This window comes from Thalia democratica, chromosome 7 (genome assembly GCF_965202585.1).
Source record: "Thalia democratica chromosome 7, ktThaDemo2.hap1.1, whole genome shotgun sequence".
NCBI lineage: Eukaryota > Metazoa > Chordata > Thaliacea > Salpida > Salpidae > Thalia > Thalia democratica.
Window position 1 is genome coordinate 32,092,770 of NC_139171.1, and position 8,593 is coordinate 32,101,362.

The window sequence follows — 8,593 nt, forward strand, 5'->3', positions numbered from 1 at the left end:
TAATTTTAGTTTAAAATTAAGTTTAAGGTTCAAAACTGTGCTAAGTAGCATAACATTATTAAAAAATTTCTGTAAAGCTACTTAAAATATGACTTTTATTAAAACAGTTTTTGCAGATGACAAAAATTGTTATCAATATGATAGATTTTTCGTGTCAACTAATATTTTACTACTTACCATGAAAAAACTGTTCAAAATTTCTGTTTATCCAGGTTTTTTAGTAATTTTTGTTTAAAATTTAGACTTTTCCAATACTTTTTTCAAAATTTTTCAAAATTCCAAGTTTTCAAGGTTTTTTAGCACAAATTGTCACAAATTCAAAGTTTTTCAAAGAATACAGGTTATTTTGCCATCCTAATAATTCTTGGATAAATTTTTAATAGTCTATAATTTCTTTTAATTCTACAAAATAAATACCATGTAAAAAATTTTTTAAACATTTAATTTATTTTATTTTATTTAATAAAAAAGTTTTGGTAAAACCTTATTCAAAAGCTAAGTATAACATTGTATGTATACAAATTGTTATATTAAAGGGTAATTGTTTATAGTTTATGAAATTAACTAAAATAATAATGATACTTGTAGAAATCTTTTTTGATGTAACTCTTGTATGTACTTAGACATCTAAAAATTATTTAGTCAAAGCACTTAATTTATTAATAACAATCATTATGTATTTCATATTTAACATCTAACTATTTCAACAAATACATTTTTAGTTTAAAAAAATGTATAAAATAAGATAAAACCTAAAAAAAACTAACTAACTTTAAAATTAAAAAAGCATTATATTTTTAAGACAAAAAGAATTCTATGAAGTGAAAATTGATAAATTTTTTTTGAAACTGTTGAAGTGACAGTTTTGGCTAAAAACATTTTATATAAAAAATTTAAAGGCCCATTTTTAATGAAATAAAATATATAAGAAAAAAAAAACAGTTATAAGCTATAAAATAGAAAAAACTTAAGAACTAAAATGTTGAAAAAAAAAATATTGTTTTTAATATAAACACATCATTTTATTTAATTAACTTGTTAATTGCTCTGTGATGAAAAACAAGTATGTAGTTACAGTTTATATAAGTAAATTGTTTTCTATTTGTTGTTAATTCTATTGTAGTTAATTGTTAATTGTTCTAATAGTTATTCTATTTGAATAAGATTTATTTAAGCACTGACGAGGTCTTTGACCGAAACTTAGTTTGCAAAATAAATTTCTGAAAGAATAAATATATTACTTCTCCTCCAGCAGTTGAGATCTCTCTATTTGTTTTCTTAAAACCAAAACATATAATAAGTAAATTGTTTTCAAACATTAAAACTTCAATTTAAACTCTAGAGGATAGTTTCCAAATTAGGATGAAAAAATCGGCTAAAATTACTCGTGCATAGAATTTTTAATTTAAAAAAACCTAAGTTTTCAGTATTCATGGTTGTTTTTACAATTAAAGCTAACCTTATTCACAGCAACTATTTATTGTGATATTTTAAAATTAACAACATAAGTAAAACTAATCAAACAATATGTGTATTAAGTTATGCAAAATACTGGACTATTTAAAAAATAGTTATTGTAAACCATTAAATTCGAAGCGCAGTCAGTTTTTAGTTTTAGCCATTAGTTCACTGACTTTCGCTTTTAAATTCAAGCTAGACAAAGGTAGCCTAGATAAAAAGTCAAATAACTATGAATGTTAAACAATTTTGTTACACACGAGAGTTTAAACATTTGTGTATGGTTTTTAAATAATTTTTGTAATTGTTATGGTGAAGTTTATTGTGAATTTTTTTTTCAAATAATTGTGAGTTACTTAAAAGTGTTATTTTGTGTGAGTAATTAAAATAAGTAAATAACAAAAGTATGCTTATTTAATTGTTCTTATTAAAATACATAACCTACTTTAGTTTTCATTTTAGCACGGTGCGTCACTTTAGCACATTGGGTCAATTTTGCACGGTGTGTTAATTTTGCAACAATTGAAGCTTTTTAATAAGAGGATATTTGAAATTTTTTATTTATTTGATGAAAAATAAATGTTAATGCTATAAGTTTGTAGGATTTTTAAGTTTGAATTGTTTTTTTATTTGTCTATTAGTTTTTTACGGAAAACTTGTTTTTATATTTTTTAGTACTTTGTAGATGAAACAGTATCAAATATCTTAACACTATTTAATATTAAACCTAAAAGTGTTTAAGTTTGTTAATTAGTAATCATATAAATTTCAAACTAAAATAATGATACGATAAGATAGTAAAGATAATAAGTGTACGATACGATATGTTTTTTTAAATAAAAAGAAAGTTGAGATTTTTTAAAACTTTGTAAAAAAGTCAAGAATACAAAGTAGAAAAATTGTTTAAAACAAATTTAAGTATGTTTTTAGACGCTTTTAACGTACTAATAGTTACTGATTTTATAATTAATGTATAATATTTTTTAATTCTTTATACTACTTGGTAATATAATAATCTTAACAATCTAATTTTTTTTTTTGCTAGAAAAATTAGTAAAACAAAAAAAAATATTAAGTATTAATCCTATTTTATTTAAGTAAACCTTATAAATTTAATTATGTTGACCAAAAATGTTGAAAAATATATTATTATATGTATATGTATTATGCATAACAACTATATTTTTCAAGTACTGATTCTAGTTTTATACAAACATAAACTTGTATTATATTAAATTTTAATTAATACTACGTGTAAAAACTATTAAAATACTTGCAAAATAAAATTGTAATTTAAGTTTGATTTTTTTTGTAAACCAAATGCGTGTTTAATTTTAATTTTATATTTAGTTTTTAAACACGTGTTTTATATATTACATAATTCTAAATGCTTATATTTTAAAAACTATTATCGAAAAAAATTCAAATGAAGGTTTAAAAGGTTTGGTTTGTGCAAAATCACGCTCAGTCAAAAACAAAACTTCAAATACGGTTCAAGCCAAAATAGAAGATAAATAATTAAAGCAAAAATGACGCTTAGTGATAAACTGACGCCGTGCAAAAGTGACCAACCATGCTAAAAAGACAACGTGCAAAAGTGACCAACTGTGCTAAACTGACGCTTTAGGCTAAAGTAACACCGAGCAAAAGTGATGTCGAGCAAAAGTGATGCCGAGCAAAGTTGACCCACCGTTCTTGATTTCCAAACTCAACAAAATTTGATCGAATATTTTTCTTGTCAAGGGTTAGTAGTTAATTTTAGAAGCGAAAAGGTTTTATTAAAATTAGGTATGTACGAAATAAATTATTCAAAAAAAAATTAAGTTCATAGTTTTTTATATAAAAAACTTTCGTTACATAATGAACAATTGTAAATATGCTTTTTTATTTGGAAATTTTTTACTCAAACATTAAGTATAAAATTTATTTTCGAATACTGCCATAAATTAAGATTGTTTTTTATTTACAGAATTTTAAGCAACAGCATGAAAATAACTGCACGTTACAGGACTTCAAGACTTTTGTCCAGAAACCTAAACTTCAACATGATAGACATAAAAAGGTGATTATTACTATTTTGTTTTACATTTTGAAACCTTGTTCCAATTAATTAACTAAAAATAAGTTAAAATAAAATCTAAAAGGTGCTGTAGCAACTGCGTCTACCCAAGGGCCTGTAAGCCCCAGAAAAGTGTTTCCAGCAGATCGGTAAGGACCTTCCTGAGTTTGAAAGACGGATGAGGCAATACGTTCCTTGTGAACTTATTCTTTTAAAATGAGTGTTTTTCTCCATTATTTTTTTATAATTTCACAATTAATTAGTCAAAAAGCACCTTAAACGATTTACTTTGTTTCATGATTCTCCTATGTTCTTATTATATTGAAAACAAAGAGCAAATAAATCTTTTTTTACTACCCTTAATTTAAAATATTTTTTTATATATTAGTTCTGTATCAAAGTTGATACATTTTTTATTAATCAGTTGATTAGCTTTTAAATTAGTTTTCTTTTATATAGAACAACAAGTAGAACACTATTTTAGTTATTCGGTCGTATAAACAGATTTGTACGGTCTTTGTTATTGTTAAGTTTTCTTAGCATCTCAATTTTTATTTATAAACTTATTTTAAATCATTATTATAAAAAGAAAAACATATTTTACCTAACTGCTAAAAGTATGAAGTCACAGTTAGTGTAAATTAAATTTTCATTCAAGTTTTGATACATATCAGGGGTTTTGATTGGTTTCATGTTTCCTATGCGATACCTAAACAAAACTGGAATAAACGTAATAAAAAAGAAATAAAATGTAGTTTTTTTTTTTAAATAGTTTACTAAACTCATATCCATTAGCTTACTTTTTGCTTACATTTGCAAAGTTTGCAGTCGAACTTAGTATTGAATTTCGATTTTTTCTGTTTAGTTTTTCCCATTTAACTTTTTAGTTTATATTGTTATGTTTTAAATTCCATATATAGTTTGCTACTTTTTGTATGTCTTTTGTTAATGTTGTTGAATGATGATTTGTAGGTTCTATATCTTTGTTTGAAAGTGTTACCTCTTGATCCTAAGTACTGTTTGATTTTTTTACTTAAAGTTATTGTTGCTCTATTTATCATGTTTGAAACTAGGCATTGATTGTTTAGAGGACAAGGTTCTTTGCGGCAATTGCAAAGTTTAACTTCTGCTTTGCTTTAATCGTTTATATTGATTTTGTTTAATATTTTATTGTTGTGTGCTGTTATTTTGGTTCTAAAATTACTTGTACAATTGTATGATATTTTAATTGTGTTGAGGTTGAATATTTAATTGTATGGGTGCTTTTCGTCAATGTATGTGATGATCAGATTTAAAAGTTGTTTGCCTAAATTTAGAACTCACAGTTAGACTAAACGGTGGGTTTAAAAATATTAAATCTATGTTTCTTTTTATACTATTTTTTGATAGGAGTGGTCTTATCGTATTTTAAGGCATAACTGTATTTCCTTTATTAAAATGATGAAAAAGTTTATTGACAAATTGCTTACAATTCTGAAACTTTTCACCACTATTTAACATATAGTTAAGTTAAATTTAGAGTTAATAGATTTAGCGAAGGATACTAGAACGATTTGTTAGTTGTTATTAATGTTGTTATTAGAAGTAAAGTTGTTATTAATAAAGGTTCTTTGAGACTAGATGCTTTAAAAATTTCAACTTTTTGATCATAATTTGTCGAGAATATATTCTTAAACATTTAAGTTTACAAAAAAGATATCCATATACGCCTACAGTAGGCCTACTAGACTAACGCCATACTTAAATTCTAGCATACACACTTTAGAGCATTATTAGTTATAACAATTACCATCTTTAACATGTTTATTAGCTTTTTCTATTTAAATGTTTTTTATTGGTACCTTAAGTTTGTTTATTAAAAACCTATTTGCTATACATTTAGACTTTAGAGGCTATTCTAGTTCAACTCTGTCGAATACTTTTATAGATTCAGCTAACAAAAATGTAAAAGATGAAACTTGTTTATAAATAATAAAAATTATTAAGTATAGATATTTTGCTTTACTACATTATTAGCGAAAATTTTCGTATGTTTTAAAATAACTTAGTTGTTTGTAAACCTTTTTTAACATTTGTTTACTAAATTAAACCAATGAACAGTTGCGAAGTGATTATTAAGCTTAAGTACAAAATTAATAAGACCACTTTCTACAATGTTCTTTTGAATGCTGAATTGGAACCAAATATAAGATTCAATTAATTTTAAACTAAATTTAAACTCAATTAAAATTTACAATAAATAATGAAAGTTCTTTAAAAATCGCTTAATTTTGATTATGTTCATGTTTTCCAAGTTTTATATGAATTTATAACCACAGCTTTTTGATAAAAAATCTCATCAAATAAACAGTTTTAATATTAGACAGTATAACAGTATTAATTAGTACAAGGATATATGAAAGTTCATTCTAACAATTTATATTAAATTATTTGCAAACTTTCACAAGGTTTGAACCCAGTTGAAAATGTATTTACCTTTAAAAATAATACCATAAAAAAGACCTAAATATCCATAGTTTTTTCTAACTATTTTACATATATCATAGTTGCCCCAAACTCAAGCCACTATAGCCAATTTGAAAAAGTTTGAAATTTTCAGATCTTTAGAAAAAATAAAGGTTATGATTAACTTTAGGTGGGCACCAATATCGAAGTGAAATTCAATGTACAGGAATTTTTCAGATTTATTTTAATAATTTTCAGTTTTGTTTCGCCCTGCTTATGTACTTGTACTACTTAATGCAACTTTAGATGACTCTTCAACTGTATAATATAATACTATACTAATCTATAATTTTAGATGACTCTTCAACTCTTTAACAGTGTCATTTCAACATTGCGACTTTTAAGCTATTTTTTATTCTTTTAGTATTATGATTTGTGTAGGTTACATATTGCTGTGAATTAATTATAAAAATTAAGTCGGTTTTTAGGCCTAATGATAGTGTCATTTCAACTAAGTGTCATTTCAAATTATATTTTACATTAATAGATAATGTAAAATGTTTATGTAGGTTACATATTGCTTAGTTGTAATGACACTATAGTTAGATTTAAATAAGGCCTAAAGACCAACTTAATTTTTATAATTAATTCACAGTAGTATTTAACCTACATAAACCATAATACTAAAAGAATAAAAAATAGTTTAAAGTCGCATTGTTGAAATGACACTGTTATATAAAGTTGAAGAGTCACCTAAAATTACATTCAGTAGTATAAGTATACTTTCAAAATAAAACTGAAAAATTCCTGTATATTGAATTATACTTCAATATTGGTGCCCACCTAAAGTTAATCATAACTAAAATAAATTTTGTTTTAAGATTTTGTAAAGCAAAAATTATTTGGTAATTATCAGAGGACAATGTTGCACCAACATCAAACTGAAATTATATTATATTTGATATCTTTTATAACAATGATTTTAGGCAAAAGTTATATATTATAAATACACAAATAAAATTAAACTCAATTATGATAAATTAATAAAAATCAAATATTTAATTGCTTCTATTTTAGAATAAAAAGCGATTATATCTATACAGTAATTTGTGTCGATTACAATATTGTAAAATAAAATCAATTAAACATTTTGGTTTAAATTATATAAATAATTCATACTATGTATTTATATAGATTGTATAAAAAAAGTATCTATTTGAATTAAGCATATTAGGCTTAAAACTTTAACTTTAATCTAAATTATGGTTTAAAAAGACATCAAATACAGTTTCAGATTGATATTGGTCCAACATCATCCTAGGTAATAATCACCAATAAATTTATTTGTTTATTTAATATCAAGCTAATTTATATAGCTTAAAGGCCATTATTTTTTACTTATAAGTTTTTGTCTTGGACATGACTTTAAACTGTATCCTGGTGTATGACTCGATAACCAAAAGGTTTTTTGTACACCAGGTCCTTAGACCAAATATTTGAGCACTTTTTATTTTTATTAAATAAACTTTTATATAAGTAACAAGCATATATAGAGTTTAAAGGCATGGGGGGGTAAAATCACCTTTTTAAAAATTTAGTCTTATTTAATTGAGTTTTAACTAAGCTACTAGTTGCTTTTTATAGATTTTTAAAACTCAAAATATTTTTGAGATATAGCTGGTCAAAGTTGAAGACTACAATAGGTTCCTTATGGGAGGCGCAAACTAAAACGGCAAATAACTAAAAATACTAAAAATCTATCTTCTCCTATGTTTATTGAGATAAATACCTCAAACTTTTAGGAAATGATCCTTGAAATATTTAGAAAATTCTATCAGGACAAAATATATTAAAATTAAAAAATAAAAATTATAAAGCTAAAAAAAAATGTTTTTTTTTGTATTTTATATATAAATTTGTAACTTTTTTTTTCAATTTTGTTCTGACAAAATTTTCTAAATATTGCAAGGAACATTTCCAGAAAGTTTTTCGTGAAGTAGTCTGTTATTGCAGTTTTAGTTTGTTCCTTTCTCAAGTAACCTATTGTTGCTTTCAACTTTGACCAGCTATATCTCTAAATTCATTTTGAGTTTTAAAAATTTGCAAAAAGCAACTTGTAGCTTAGTTAACCCTTAATTGAATAAGATTAATTTATGAAAAAGGTTATTAACCCAACCCCTCTATGCCCTTAAACTCTATATATGCTTGTTATTTATAAGAAAACTTTGACCAGCTTTAACTCAAAAATTATTTTGAACTTTCAAAATCTGTAAAAAGCATTTTGTAGCTTAGTAAAAACTATACAAAATAAGATAAAGTTGTGAAAAAAGCGATAACCCCCCTATGCCCTTAGGCTTAATTACTAAAATTGTTTTTCAAATTTGATGTAATCTTTTTACATAAATAGATAAGTTCCTTGTCATTTTTCACTGCTTGTTAAAATTCAAAGTAACTTTTGAGATATAAGATATCAAAGTAAAAGTGTTCAAAGATTGTTTATGGGAGGTGGAAACTAAGAAGGAAAAAAGGGAACTATTTCACTAAAAGTCTATCTTCTTTGGTTTTTAAGCAATTGGTTTGAAAACTATTTTTTGAATAATCTTTGATAAAATTAAAAAAATTGTTTAAACT